Source organism: Dipodomys ordii, unplaced genomic scaffold, assembly GCF_000151885.1.
Source record: "Dipodomys ordii isolate 6190 unplaced genomic scaffold, Dord_2.0 Scaffold322, whole genome shotgun sequence".
Taxonomy (NCBI): domain Eukaryota; kingdom Metazoa; phylum Chordata; class Mammalia; order Rodentia; family Heteromyidae; genus Dipodomys; species Dipodomys ordii.
Window position 1 is genome coordinate 89919 of NW_012267538.1, and position 15620 is coordinate 105538.

Sequence of the window (15620 nt, forward strand, 5' to 3'; positions counted from 1 at the left end):
TGGCAAAGGACATACCTAGCAAGATCAATAGAAAGTCCACGGATTGGGAGAAGACCTTCACTAGCCATACAATGGACAAGGGTCCCATATCTAAAATATACTTGGAACTCAAAAATTTAAATCCCCCAACAACAAATCCTCAAAGAAACAACTGCCCAATAAATAAGTGGGCTAAAAACTTAAAGAGAAACTTCTCTGAAGAAGAAAGAAGGATGGCCAATAGACACATAAAGAAATGCTCAACCTCCCTAGACATATAAGAAATGCAAATCAAAATAACATTGAGATACCATCTCACCTCATTTAATATGGCAGAAATAAAGAACTCTAACAAAAACAGATGCTGGAGGGGATGTGGACAGAAGGGAATCTTACTTCATTGTTGGTGGGAGAGTAAACTTATTCAAGCACTTTGGAAAGCCGTATGGAGGTTCCTCAAAAGGCTCCACATAGAGCTCCCCTATGACCCCGCAATTCCTCTTTTGGACATGTACCCACATGTTTACAAACATGGCCACACTAAAGCTACCAGCACATCTATGTTTATTACAGCATTATTTACTATAGCTAAGATATGGAACCCACCCTGATGCCCCTCAGTAGATGAATGGATCAAGAAAATGTGGTATATATACAAAAGGGAACTCTATGCCTCCATCAGAAAGAATCACATTACCCCATTTGTTAGGAAATGGAAAGTCTTGGAAAAATTTATATTAAGTGAAGTAAGCCAAGCCCAAAGAAACATAGGTCCTCTGATTTCCCTTTTTTGCAGTATCTAATATATGTATGAGTCAAGCAGAAAAGGTCAGATAAGGTGTTGTTAGGAAAATGAACCCTAAGATATGTATTTAAATGTTTTTTCTTTCATGCATTTGTTTGAAACGCAATTATAAAGTTATTTTTTGTTGCTTAGTATGTCCCTCCCCCACAGTATAACCCCTGCTTTCACTGTACAAATTGTCATGTCAAAAACGAACTTTACAATTTGGGAGGATGTTTGGATGGGGGGAGCGAGGATGGGAAGGGATGGGAAGGGTAAACAATGGAGGAGCCTACAATGCTTGATAAGAAATGTACTCACTATCTTGCCCATCTAATTGTAACCCCTCTGTACAGTATTTTCACAAGAAAAAAAGAAAAAAAAGAAATGAGAAATTGAGATGGATTATCAGTTACTTTCTGCTTGCATGTTGCATAGGCCTAGGTGATAAGTCTTGCCCATGTTATCTGATGATGCAGGTAACTCGGCCATAAGATACTAGGACCCATGGGTCTATAGAAGAAAAATGTCTTTTATATATCAGATCAGCACAAATGGAACACAATCTGTAGGATTGCTCCTGAAATATGGAGAAAAACAGTTTGGGGCCAGTGAGTTAAAACAATAAACAGAGCATCAGAGTAAAATCTCTTATAGATTAGAGGAAAACAACGTTGATTTTTTACAATGTAAAAAATGTATCACAAGTTTATACTGAAGACATTGCATTGATACTTTTTATATTCTAATATATATTCTGAACCTAATTATTTATATTCCAATTCTGTTTATTGAAATAAATAAATATCAATTTATTTGTCAAATTATCAATTGATTTTAGTAAGTTTCACTGTGTGAAATATAAAATGGGCACATATAACTATAAAATAAATAACTATATATAATATAATAAAAAAGGGCATATGTTTTGCATTGTTCTGTTGTGGTTAGGGTATCAAAAGCAACTCTGTTTCAAAGTATTATTCCATTATCTCTACCTCAGTGTTTGGTAGAGTTAGAGTTAAACCTTTACCTTTTGTAGATTTACAGACTGGAGGCAAGAGGAAACATTACCCATTTAAGGTCTAATAACAAGGAGAAACATATGGACTTCTCCTGGAGCTATGAAATATTTGGTGATAGAAAGTAAATAGTGTACGTTTCTGCCTGGTTGGAAGGCAGACAGGCCAGGACATTAGGTAATCATTCATATGAACAATTTTTTCACCTTCTTGGCTTTAGCTACTTTTGAAATGGTAGGTATAATAAACAATTATATTTTGATAAAAAACCTTCTAGTCTGAACAGTTCTGTCTGAAATGTTCATCTTTCTATGATCCCTTGTAACTAAGATTTGTTTTGTTCAAGTAAGACAATTTACACTCTCAGGGTAAGATATTCTGCTTGGTCTGATCCTACATGGAAGAAGGGTAAAGTGTCAGGTAAACATTTGTGCCAATATGTCCTCATTTGTGAAATTTCAGCTGCAGAAATTTACAAGGAACTCTTAAGCAAGGCTTACTTTGAATCCATTAGCTCCACAGAGCTAACTCAGTTGGAAAAATAAATATTTGAAAAAGCGATCCCTTTTAGACCTAGCTAAAAATGCTTCAAATATGATCAAATCTAAAATAAAAAAGGCTTAAAATAGTCATAGACAAAAAAAATTGCAAATGTGAGCAATAGACTGAACAATATAATTATTTTCCATTATGCACAGAATTTTAGGGAAATAAGATCAGTAGCATTGTTAGGAATATTAAGGTTTCTTTGTTACAAATAGGCACCCAAGGATATAATCCTGTATGAAGATTGCATCATTAACTACCAAAATTTAGAGGACATTACATGCTTCAGCAGCACATATACCCAAATTACAATACAGAGATTAACATGGCAATTGCACAGGATGATAAGAAAATCTGTGAATTATTCCATATTTTTCATTCTTCAGATGCAAGAAATGAAAACAATTATTAAAAAGTTGATTACAAAATTACAAGTATAACAATACATGTAATTCATATAAATGAAAGTTAGTTTGACATCAGTGTATTAAATCTTCGCCTTAGAAAGGCCTTTAGCATAATCTTTATAAAATTACACAACACTGTCATTTTATTCCAAAGAAATATACTATAAGGACCTAGTAAAAAGGAATCTTAAACTGTTTCTTTTTTTGTTTGTTTGTTTTTTGTTTGTTTTTTTTGGTCCGGTTGTGGGGCCTGAGCACTGTCCCTCAGCTCTTCAGCTCAAGGCTAGTGCCCTACCACTTGAGCCACAGCGCCACTTCCAGCTTTTTTCTTTTTGCTTATGTGGTGCTGAGGAATCGAACCCAGGGCCTCAGGCATGCAAGGCAAGCACTATACCACTGAGCCAACTTCCCAGCCACTTAAACTGTTTCTTTATGGAATGCAATCTGACACATTTATTAATGAACCTATATATTATAAAACAATGTAGTATTCAAAGTCTTATATCTAGGAAAGAATAAAATAGATTATGGGCATTATACAAACAATACAAAATATTTTAAAGTATAATTTTTCAGGTAAGCACCAGAAATATCTTTAGTTTCTTTAGTACTCATTTCAACATATAAATTAAAATTATCTCTGATTAAAAATGCAAAAACACGAAGGGGGACCAAGATGGTTACGGGGAAGTAGGGGAACGCCACAGCTCTCCCCAACCAAAAAGAGAGTTTGAGTTCCAACGTTTAATCTCCCCAAGAGACTGACAAAAACAAAAAGACCAACATCCAGAGAAAAACAGGAGGTAGAAAAAAACAAAAAATAAAAATTTAAAAAGAAGAATTTCACAACAGAGAAGCGTGAAGATCCCTCCCCCAACATCTATTGGCCACACAGCAGCACGCCAAGCCATGGCCAGCCTGGCCCGGTGGGAGCTGCCAGTGTCCCAGAGACACAGGGAGCTGTCTGCAGATCACCTGCACCAAAGCCCCCTGAGGTACCAGTGTCAGACCCGCTGATCATAAAGAATGAAAAATCCGCTGAGCATGGAGCTTACACAAAGTTCCCACCCCTACCCCTCACTCTCCGTTTGAGCAGAGAGGCTCCATCCCACCAAAGCCACTCAGCCTCATGGCAGGAACCCCAGAGATACACCAGATGCCCACAGAACACCAGAACAGAAGAACTGAAAGGAACAGGTACTGATCCGGAGAGTGCAAACAGAGACAAATGCCAGCGCTCAGAACCTGCACAGAGGCCCCTTGGGTGGAGGCTGGAGGCCCATCCCATGGAGCTTACCCGAACAGCATCAATGGAGGCAGTGACAGAACAGAAACACACAGAGCCACCACCTCTCAGCCCAGCCCACAATCACCTCAATTGAACTCTGGCTGCAACTGCAACCAGCAACCTATATCACACAGAAACAACAACAAGCTCCAGGTTGAGTACCCTGCAGGGGACAGTGTATTCCTCAAGGGAGACCAGAGCTGGTGGGAATCCCCAGACCCCCTACCCCAAACCTGCATCACAGGACCCACTAAAACTATAAATTGTTCACGAGCTCCACCAGCAAATGGAGCACACTCAGCTGGCCAGGCTAGAACAAGAGACAGCCTGGAAGGGAGCTTAAATGACCAAGCCAGGAACAGCGCCCCTAGGTCAAGACACCCAATGGTGGAAGAAATTTGAACTGTGTACTCCAGGCTGCGCAATCTAGGTGGGATACACAGCAGCACAGGTCAAACCAGTGGGGCCTAGGGTGGGGGCCGGGACCAGGCCTGGGGATCCGGTGCCTGAGCAACATAACCAACACCTCCCAACTAAAATCAGAAGCTGAGCATATGCCTCACCAGAGGGGAGAAAAACAGGGAACTGCACCCCCTGGAATCATGCCTGTGACAGCAAAAGACCTAGGGGTTCAGGACAAGAGAAGTCCAAAGCCCACAAGAACCCGACCCATATATTCTAGGCTGAGAATTGGACAACACAGGCTGCCAGCACCTGAAAATAGTCAGGAGCTCAGGCTGGTAAGGCGGCTTAGGAGTACAGTGCTTGTCTTAGGTGCAGGAGGCCTTGGATCTGATTCCTCAGCAGCACATGAGTAGAAAGGGCCAGATGAGGTGCTATGGATAAAATGGTAGGGTGCCAGCCTTGAGCTGAAGAGCTGAAGGACAGCACCCAAACCCAGAGTTCAAGCCCACAACTAGCCAAAAAGTAAAACAAAACAAAATATCAGGAGCCCATAGCAGACTCCAGCATCTGGGAGAGTACATCCAACACATCCGGACTCGCCAAGAGCACCTGTAGGAACAAACAGGAGCAGTCTAGGCTGCTCAACCCTTCTAAAGACAGGAACTGCCAGTGATCTACAGCAGAGAGCCGACAACCCTGTGTGGGTCAGACCAGCAGCTGGAGGTCGGCCCCCAATATAACCGAGATCAGGTACAGACTCTCCCAGCACAGAAACAGTAACCAGGCAAAGACAGACACCTATTGACCAAAACAAAATTTCAGATTAGTCTGCAATAATCCCTGAATCCCCATGAGAAAATCACAGAGAAAAATTACAAGGTTTATCAACACCTAGGATAGCAAGCTATCACTAAAAGCCAGCAGCTACCCAGGGGATAGCCACAGTGGGAGCAAAGCAGGAATGGAAGACAAACACTACATCCAAGAGATGCTGGAGGCAATGACTCAAGATATAAAGCGAGAAACACACCAGAAATTGAAAGAACACAGGGTTGAAATATTGAAAGAGATGCAGGGCATCAAACAGGAGATGCATGCAAAAATAGAGGCAGCACACACCTCATTAAGCCATTACATAAGTGACAAACTAGGGGTAGTATACGCCTCATTCAGAGGTGAGATTAGTATTTTGAAAACCAACATCGAATCTATAAATGAGTCCATTTCCTCCATGCAAACCACAATGGAAGCCACAGTTAACAGAATGAACAAAATGGAATATAGAGTGTCAGATACAGAAGACAGAATACATCAACTGAACCAAAAAATGAGAGATATGAAAAAATAACTTAAATGATGCCAAAGGGAAATTCAAGAGCAAGCAGATAGTGCCAAGAAATTTAACCTTCATATACGAAGGTGTGGAATATCAAAGCAAGGGAATGCAACACCTATTCCACAAGATAATCAGTGAAAAATTTTCCCCATCTCAAAAAAGAACATCTTACCTACATAACAGAAGCATATGGAACACCTAACAAGCAGGATCCCAGGAGAAACATTTCTAAACACATTATAGTATAAATGATAGATCTGAATGATAACGAAACAATCTTGTATGCAGCAAAAATGAAGAAGGAGCTATACTACAACTGGAAAAATATTATAATCACTACAGATCTCTCCACACAGACACTTAATGCAAGAAAGGCCTGGGAAAGTACGATATGAGCCAACCCAGACTGATATACTCGGCAAAGCTAGCATTCACATTCGATGGAGAACTGAAAATTTTTAATAGCAAAGAAAAATTAAATTGATACATAAACATTAAGCCAGCATTACAAACACTACAAGAGGTGGAACACAACCTGAGAAAAGCAACCACGAACCGGGACCTGCACCCAGACAGGCATTAATAGAAGTCTACCTGAGCAAGCACAGGAGGAAAGGAAAGAAGAAAAACAGTGACCATAATGCATCTCTCTATACTATCTCTTAAGATTAGTGGGCTTACTTCACTAATCAAAAGAAAAAGAACTGCAAATTGGATCCTAAAACATGAGCCATCCATCTGTTTGCCTTCAGGAGATTCACCTCTAAGCCAAACATTCAAACAAACACAGAGTGAAGGGTTGGAAAAGGCTTTACCAATCAAATGCCCCTAGTAAAAAGGCAGGTGTAGCAATCCTGATATAGGAGAAATTGAACTTGTCATTAAAATCAATGCAAAAAGACAAGGATGAACACTACATATTAATGCAGGGAACAATACAAGAGGAGGATATTACCATCGTCTACTTACATTCCCCAAACACTGGTGCACCCAAATATGTTAAGCAAATACTCTCAAACTTACGGAATAAAATAGATCCAATATGAAAATTCTAGGAGACTTTAACACCCCAGTCTCATCCAAGGACAGGTCTACTAACCAGAGGATTGGCAAAGAAGCGACTGAGATAAGTGAAGCCATACTTGAAGCAGAACTGACATTTACCAAGTATTTCACCCTAAAAAGAACACAGTACACATTCTTTTAAGCAGCTCATGGTACTTCCTCCAAAATAGACCATATCATATTTCATGCAAGGAACTTAAGCAAATTCAAGGGGATTGACATAATCCCCTGTATCCAGCCAGTTCTAAATAACAAAGCATACGGCACAAATTACTAAAATACATGGAAATTGAACAGCACACTTCTAAGCAATGCCTGGGTAATGGAAGAGATTAAAGAAGAAATTAAAAAATTTCTACAACTCAATGAAAATGAAAATACTTTGCAAAGAAACTTGTGGGACACAGCAAAAGCAGTCCTGAAGGGCAAATTTACTGCCCTCAGTGTCCACATCAAGAAAATATAGACAGGCCAACAAAATAATCTCATGTTGCAATTAAAACAGCTAGAAAAACATGAAAAATGGAACCTAAATTTACTAGACAGAGACAGATAACCAAACTAAGAACAGACATTATTGAAATAGAGATTTGGAGAATCATAACCAATATTAACCAAACAAAAAGCTTGTTGAAAAAATAAATAAAATTGATAGACATTTGGCAAGACTGATTTGAAAAGAAGAGAGGAAACCCATATTAACAAGATGAGGGATGCCACGGGAAAAATCACAACATGTACCGAAGATTTCCAAACAATTTTAATGGACTACTTTCAAAAGTTATACTCGCTAAAGAAAGAAAACCTGGCAGAAATGAATGCATTTTTAGAGAAATACATGTTGCCCAAATTGAGCAAAGTAGAAGTAAATCAATTAAATAAGCCAATATGCTACAACGAGATACAGTAAGCAATCAGAAGTCTTCCAACAAAAAAAGCCCACCCACAAAAAATAAAATACCTAGGAATTAACTGAACCAAAGAAGTGAAGGAATCTATGATGAAAACTTTAAAAACTTGAAAAAGGAAATCAAAACAGAACTTAGAAATGGGAAAAACTCCCATGCTCCTGGATTTTGAAAGATCAACATCGTGAAAATGGCAATACTTCCCAAGGCTATCTACAAATTCATTGTGATAACTATCAAAATTCCAACCTCATTGTTCAAGGAAATAGAAGAGGCAATCCAAAAATACATATGGAACAATAAAAGACCACAAATAGCAAAAACGGTCCTCAGTGGAAAGAACAGTACTGGAGGAATATCAAAACCAAATTTAAAACTCTACTATAAAGCCATAGTAATCAAAACATATTGGTACTGGCACAAGCACAGACCACAGGACCAATGGAATAGAATTGAAAACCCAGAAATGAACCTATAGACCTAGAGCCATCTAATCTTCGATAAGGGAGCTAAAAAAACAGAATGAAAGAAAGACAGCATCTTCAGTAAATGTTGCTGGCAAAATTGGTTAACTACTTGTAGAAAACTAAAGCTAGATCCTTATATATCACCCTGTACCAGAATCAACTCTAAGTGCATCAAAGACCTCGGAGTCAAAGCAGACACTCTGAAAACATTACAGGATGGAATAGGAGAAACCCTAGGTCTCCTTGGCACAGGCTGAAATTTTCCAAATAGAGACCCGGAAACACAACAAATCAAAGAAAGGTTGGACAAATGGGATTGCATGAAGTTGCAGAGCTTCTGCATGGCAAAGGATATAGCTTGCAAGATCAATAGAAAGCCTACGGATTGAGAGAAGATCTTCACTAGCCATACAACAGACAAGGGTCTCATATCTAAAATATACTTGGAACTCAAAAAATTAAATCTCCCAACAAGAAATCCTCAAAGAAACAACTGCCCAATAAATATGTGGGCTAGAGCCTTAAAGAGAAACTTCTCTGAAGAAGAAAGAAGGATGGCCAATAGACACATGAAGAAATGTTCAACATCCCTAGCCATAAAAGAAATGCAAATCAAAACAACATTGAGATGCCATCTCACCTCATTTAATATGGCAGAAATCAAGAACTCTAACAAAAACAGATGCTGGAGGGGATGTGGACAGAAGGGAACCTTACTTCATTGTTGGTGGGAGTGTAAACTTGTTCAACCAGTTTGGAAAGTAGTATGGAGGTTCCTCAAAAGACTCCACATAGAGCTCCCCTATGACCCAGCAATCGCACTTTTGCGCATTTACCCAAATGTTTACAAACAAGACCACATTAAAGGCACCAGCACAACCATGTTTATTCCAATATTATTTACTATAGCTAAGATATGTAACCCACCCTGATGCCCCTCAGTTGATGAATGGATCAAGAAAATGTGGTATATACACACAAGGAAATTCTATGCCTACATTAGAAAGAATGACATTGCCCCATTTATGAGGAAATCTAAAAACTTGGAAAAAATATATTAAGTGAAGTAAGCCAAGCCCAAGGAATCATAGGTCCCATGGTTTCCCTTAATTGCAATATCTAGTATATGTATGAGTCAAGCAGAAAATGCCAGATAAGGTGATGTTAGGAAAATGAACCCTAAGATATGTATTCAAATGTTTATCTCTTTCACGTGATTGTTTCTAACGCATTAATAAGATCATTTCTTTGTTACTTTGTATGTCCCTTCCCCACAGTATAACCATTCTTTCACTGTTTTCATGTCGTTATAATTTGTGGAGGGGAAGGTGAAAAACAAGTCGTTTATATAAGGATACAGGTCGACCCATTGCAACAATAAGTACAAGTTGTCATGCCGAAAACGAACTTTACAACTTTGGTGGTGGGGAGGATTGGGTGGGTGGGCGGTGGTAGGATGGGAAGAGATGGGAAGGGGAAACAAAGGAGGAGGCTACAATGCTTAATAAGAAATATGCTCATTATCTTGCCCATGTAATTGCAACCCCTCTGTACAATATTTTCACAGTAAAAAATAATAATAAAATTAAAAAGAAAGAAAAAAAAGCCTAGGACCAAATGGATTCACAACAGAATTGTATAAGACCTTTAAAGAAGAAATGATACCTATACTCCTCAAGCTCTTCACAGAAACAGAGAAGGAGGGAGCTATCCCAAACTCATTCAATGATGCCAATAACAGACTCATCCCCAAACCAGGCAAAGACCCAACAGAAAAAGAACTACAGGTTAATTTCCTTGATGAACACAGATGCAAAGTTCCTTAACAAAATTCTAGCTAACAGAATCAAGAAACACATAAAAAAATACAATAAATCCAAGTAGGCTTCAGCACAGAGATGCAGGGATGGTTTATCATACGTAAGTCAATAAATATAATCCAACACATCAACAGAACCAAGGTCAAGAAACATATGATTATCTCCACAGATGCACAAAACGGTTTTGATAAAATTCAACATTCATTCATGCTAAAATCTCTGGAGACAATAGGAATAGAAGGAACATTTCTTAAAACATTAAAAGCCATTTATGACAGACCAATAGCTAATACTATACTTAATTGGGAAAAGCTACAACCAATTCTCTTAAAATGAGGAACAAGGCAAGGATGCCCACTGTGTCTACTCCTGTTCAATATATCCCTGGAAATCCTAGCCAGGTCAATAAGGCAAGAAAAAGACATTAAAAGGATCCGCATAGGGAAAGAAGAAATTAATCTATAGCTTTTTGCATATGACATGATACTATACCTTAACAATCCCAAAAACTCCATCCCCAAACTCTTAGAAATCAAAAATCACTTCGGCAATGTAGTAGGATACAAAAATCAATCCAATAAAATCAGTTGCCTTCCTATACACTGACAATGTACAAGCAGAAAGGGAAATAAAGGAAGAAACCCCATTCACAATAACCTCCCCTAAAATAAAATATTTAGGAATTAACCTAACCAAAGATGTAAAAGAACTATTTAATGAAAACTATAAAAAGTTAAAGAAAAAATTATAGAAGACACTAGGAAATGGAAAGACATCCCATGCTGTTGGATAGGCAGACAATATAGTGAAAATGGCAATACTGCCCCAATTAATATACAAATTCAATGCAATTCCTATTAAAATCCCAATGATGTACATCTCTGAAATACAGAAAACAGTCCAAAAATTCATATGGAACCACAAAAGACCTAGAATAGCCAAAACAATTCTAGAGAATAAAGACAACATGGGAGGGATATCCATGCAGGACTTCAAACTCTACTATAGAGCCATAATAACAAAGACAGCATGGTACTGGCACAAAAACAGACCCGAAGATCAATAGAATAGAATAGAAGATCCAGAAATAAATCCACATGCCTACAGTCAGCTGATATTTGACAAAGGAACCAAAGACAGACAATGGAAGAAACACAGCCTCTTCAACCACTGGTGCTAGGAAAACTGGGTGGCCACATGAAGAAGAATAAAAGTGGACTCCAGCATATCACCTTACACCAATATCAACTCAAAATGGATTAAAGACTTTAGCATTAAACCTGAATCTTTGAAACCACTGCAGGCAGAGTAGGAAAGACACTTGAACTTATAGGCACTTATAGGCACAGGAAAGAATTTCCTGAACAGAGTCTCAGGGTCACAACAAATTGGAGTGAGACATGACAAATGGGACTACCTTACAATAACAAGCTATAGCAAAGCTATAGCTGTAAAGCTCTAGCGATCACAACCCAGCTAGAAAGACAACCAATTAATTGCAAAAAATACTTACCAGCAATATATCCGACAAGGTGTTAATATCCAGAATATACAGGGATCTCAAGAAACCAGGTCCTCCCAAAACTAACAAACCAATTACTTAATGGGAAAGGGAACTAAAGAGAGACTTCTCAGAAGAAGAGATAAAAATGGCAAAGAAACACATTAGGAAGTGTTCACCATCCCTGGTTGTAAAGGAAATGTAAATAAAGACAACCATGACATTCCACCTTACCCCAGTCAGAAATCCCACATCCTCAAGTCAGCCAATGACAAATGCTGGAGGGGATGCGGAGAAAGAGGAACCATACTACACTGCTGGTGGGAATGTACACTTATACAACCAGTTTGGAAAACAGTCTGGAGAGTCCTAAGAAAGCTAAATATTGACCTCCCTTATGACCCAGTCATACCACTTCTAGGCATCCATCCTGAACAACAGGAACCAAGTATACACGGACACATGCACCTCCATGTTTATTGCCGCACTGTTCGTAATAGCCAGGATATGGAAACAACCCAGATGTCCCACCACAGATGAATGGATCCCAAAATTGTGGTATCTATACACAATGGAATATTATTCAGCCATTAGAAATGACAAAATAATGGCATTTGCAAGGAAATGGATGGAGCTAGAAGGTGATCATGTTGAGCAAAGAAGCCAAGAGCATTGAGACCAACAGTACATGGTCTCCCTGATAAGTGGTTGTTAAAACCAAAATGCTAGGTAATACGACATATTTAACAGGACTTAGGAAACAAAGGACTTTCACTCATCTGGTCAAATCTCTACTAAATAACCCCATGCTGCTGATCACATGTATGGTGTATATGTGTACAATGAAGGGGAACCAGGAAGACGAATTAGAACTAAAGGACATGAGGGAAAAATCCATTAGTTGCACTAGATATTGACCAAAATGAACTAAGCAAGTTAATGGCAGGGATAGACGGGAGGGAACAAATGGGAAAAAGGGAACAGCTGATGTTATGCAAAACAAAAGAAATGTACATACCAACCAATGTGGAAGAAATAACAGTATTGCAAAGCTCATGGAACTCATAAATGTTATAGACTGCGATAGACAATTTTCTCCAGAAATGTTAGAATGTGTTTGCGATTTTAACTGAGTGTCACTATCCCACAATACTGTGAAATTAGGGAAATTATGTAACCACTTAATTACAATAAAAAAGCAAAAACTCTCCAGAAATCATTATAGATGTATACAACTAACTCTTGAATACATTTTGACATCAAAGTAAGGCAATTGACTTGGAAGACTTCCATGGAAAACATGAATTGGTGCAGTAAGCTATTGTTGTTAGTAGGATTGTGAAAATATTTGGATAGAAACAGAATGAAATGGCATTTTTGAAATTAACCGAACCATTATGACTTAGGAGAGCAATTTGTACAGCCTTCCAAAACTTCAAAGAGGTAGTGATACATACTTATCCTTTTGGCAATATCAAATACAGTTTCTTCCAAGTTGTTCTTCAGACCTGATTTGACATAATGGTTCAACAGAAGCAGATCCAACATGTCTTTCCTAACTCTATTTCCATCAGCAAGATGCAAGGGGGCCATTGGCATCTCCATCATGATGAAGTAAGAAAAAAGCCACTCTAGTATTATTCCACATATAAGCACTGCGCAGGGTTGTCCAGCCATCTACAGTTATTGCATGAATATCTTCCGCTTCAGCCACCAACTCACAGACAGTGTCTAAGTGTCCACAGTAGGCTTCTTGATGAATATGGGTATACTCATCGTCATCCCTAGTATTCACATGAGTGGCCTTTTTGGAAAGTAGTCTCTGCACTGTAATAACCTTATTATTTTCAGCAGCCGAAAGAAGAAAGTTGCATGGATCTTCCTCCATTTTTTTCTTGCAATTGATACCATTCCCCACTTTTTCATCATGTTCCTCGTCTTCATCAGAATTGCCTAACCAGAGACTTTGAGTGACAGTGGGAATGAGGTGTCCAAGTATTTCCCTAATACTTCAAGTTAGTTGAACTGTACAGAAAAATCCCGAGAATATTCTGCATCTGTTTTTTCACCATGATTTATTTTCCCTTTTTACATTTTTACTATTAGAAATTATTCTAACTGGAGAGTAGGGAATTGATGGAAGCAGAGGAAAGATTTTCCTCCGTATTCAAAGATACAGACTGAAAATAAGGACCAGTGGTGTCTTCATGTGCAGCTTATTCTAGGAATGAGAAGAAATAATGCCTTCTATATAAATGATTTGGGAAATGGCAGAGCAGAAAGTAAAATGATGCAACCAAAAATATAAAAGCAAAATAAATTACCATAATTATAGAGAAATCCTATTATTTATGAGAAACATTAAAGAGAGAGGAAGAGAGACAGATGTGCAATGACCTAGATAGCCACAAATGCATGCCTCTGATCAATATATAGAGCAAGAAGAATTTTATGTTTTAAAAAGATGGAAATAGAATTTATGTATTTACTTGAATTTGGTAAATACATTTTTAGCAGCCTACAGGAAGAGACATAGGTTTAATCATATTGCAGACAAGAATCTAAATCCTTGATAATTCTAGGAACAGATCTTAATGAAATCAGTTGAATCACACTTTTCATGTACAATGAAGGAATAGGTCCAGGCTATGAAAGCAGCAAGAGAAGGCAGGCCGATTGTATCTGTGACAAAACTTTGTGGAAAATGGTATTGAGGATTACTTACTGTTGATCCACTTGCACTGGAAGCATGATTCTGAACAATTGCTGGCTGATTCTCAACTATTTCTTTGATCATTATATTCTCCAAAAAGAAAAATTGAGATTTAATTGATAACAAATTACTACTAATACATTTTGATTTCTCATTAAGCACCTTCAATCATTGAAACCACATGAAGAAAATAGACAGGCCTACTTTTTTAGATGAAAACAAGTGTCTTACAAAAAACAAGGAATGTAAGTAGTCATGTAAAGGACTTCTATTTTAATACTACATTATACATTTTTTCTAATGTTGGGTACCAATTAATAATGGATCTATTAGAAAGCTCTTAAAGCTCATATGTCCAATTGTGAGTTCTCTTATACTATATCATGGTATTTTTTGTGTGTGTTCTTAAGAAGTAATTTACATTACTAACTTGAATTTCTGACAGGACAGTATCATCACGTACATCTTGCTTCTATACTCTCATTTTTAAATTACTATCTAAGTATGCGCATTAGATAACTATAGAGGAAAACTAGAAGCCACACTGTTGGCTCATGTCATTAATCCTAGCTAATCAGAAAGATGAAGTCTGAGGATTGTGGTTTGAAACCAGACCAAACAAAAAAAAAAGTCCATTAGATTCTGATTTGAAATAAACCAACAAAAGCTAGAACTGGAGCTGTGGTACAAGCAATAAAATGATATCCTTGAGAAAACTAAAACAAAAAAATAACAAATTCTGGGACAGAGACAGGTGCGGAGTTCAAGACTTAGTATTAGCACCAAGCAAATGATTGAATTAATTAGTTTATTAATTAATTAAATATAAATTAAGTGGTCACATGTGGATAGACAGGTAAAACGTAACATCCGTGGTGACTGGATTGTGTATTATTTTGTAGTAAGGCAAATTATCATTTGTACTAATCATTAATTTTTTATTTGAACTTTTTTTGAACAATAAAATTTGAATTTAGCATGCATTTATAGGTGTGTGTACATGTGTGCATATGTGTGTATGTGTATATGTGTACATGTGCTGTTTCAATGTTGCTTGCCAATGTGGACAGGGTGAGGCTGAAAAGAGCTGAATTTGTTGCAATGTTTTTATGTATCAATATTCTGTCATGTCATTTCAGTTGGACCACCCTTTTGTACATTTTATTTGTCAAATAATATCATCAGAATCAAAGGATTTACAATATTAAGTTAGATGAAAGAGAACGCTTTCAGCTCTTATTATATGTTAGGTGAGAAGATTCAGACATATTTAGGTAGTAAATTAGTGCTGGAAGACAACTGTCGCTACAAAATATGTATTTGACTTCTTAAATTTGTTATACTTTTAACATATGCTCATGGAGTAAGTTTGACCAACT

General features: G+C 37.7%; 1 pseudogene; it reads right to left on the reverse strand.

The window, feature by feature from the left end:
* Positions 1 to 12923: 12923 nt before the first annotated feature.
* Positions 12924 to 15620, reverse strand: part of LOC106001576 — a 46984-nt pseudogene continuing 44287 nt past the window's right edge.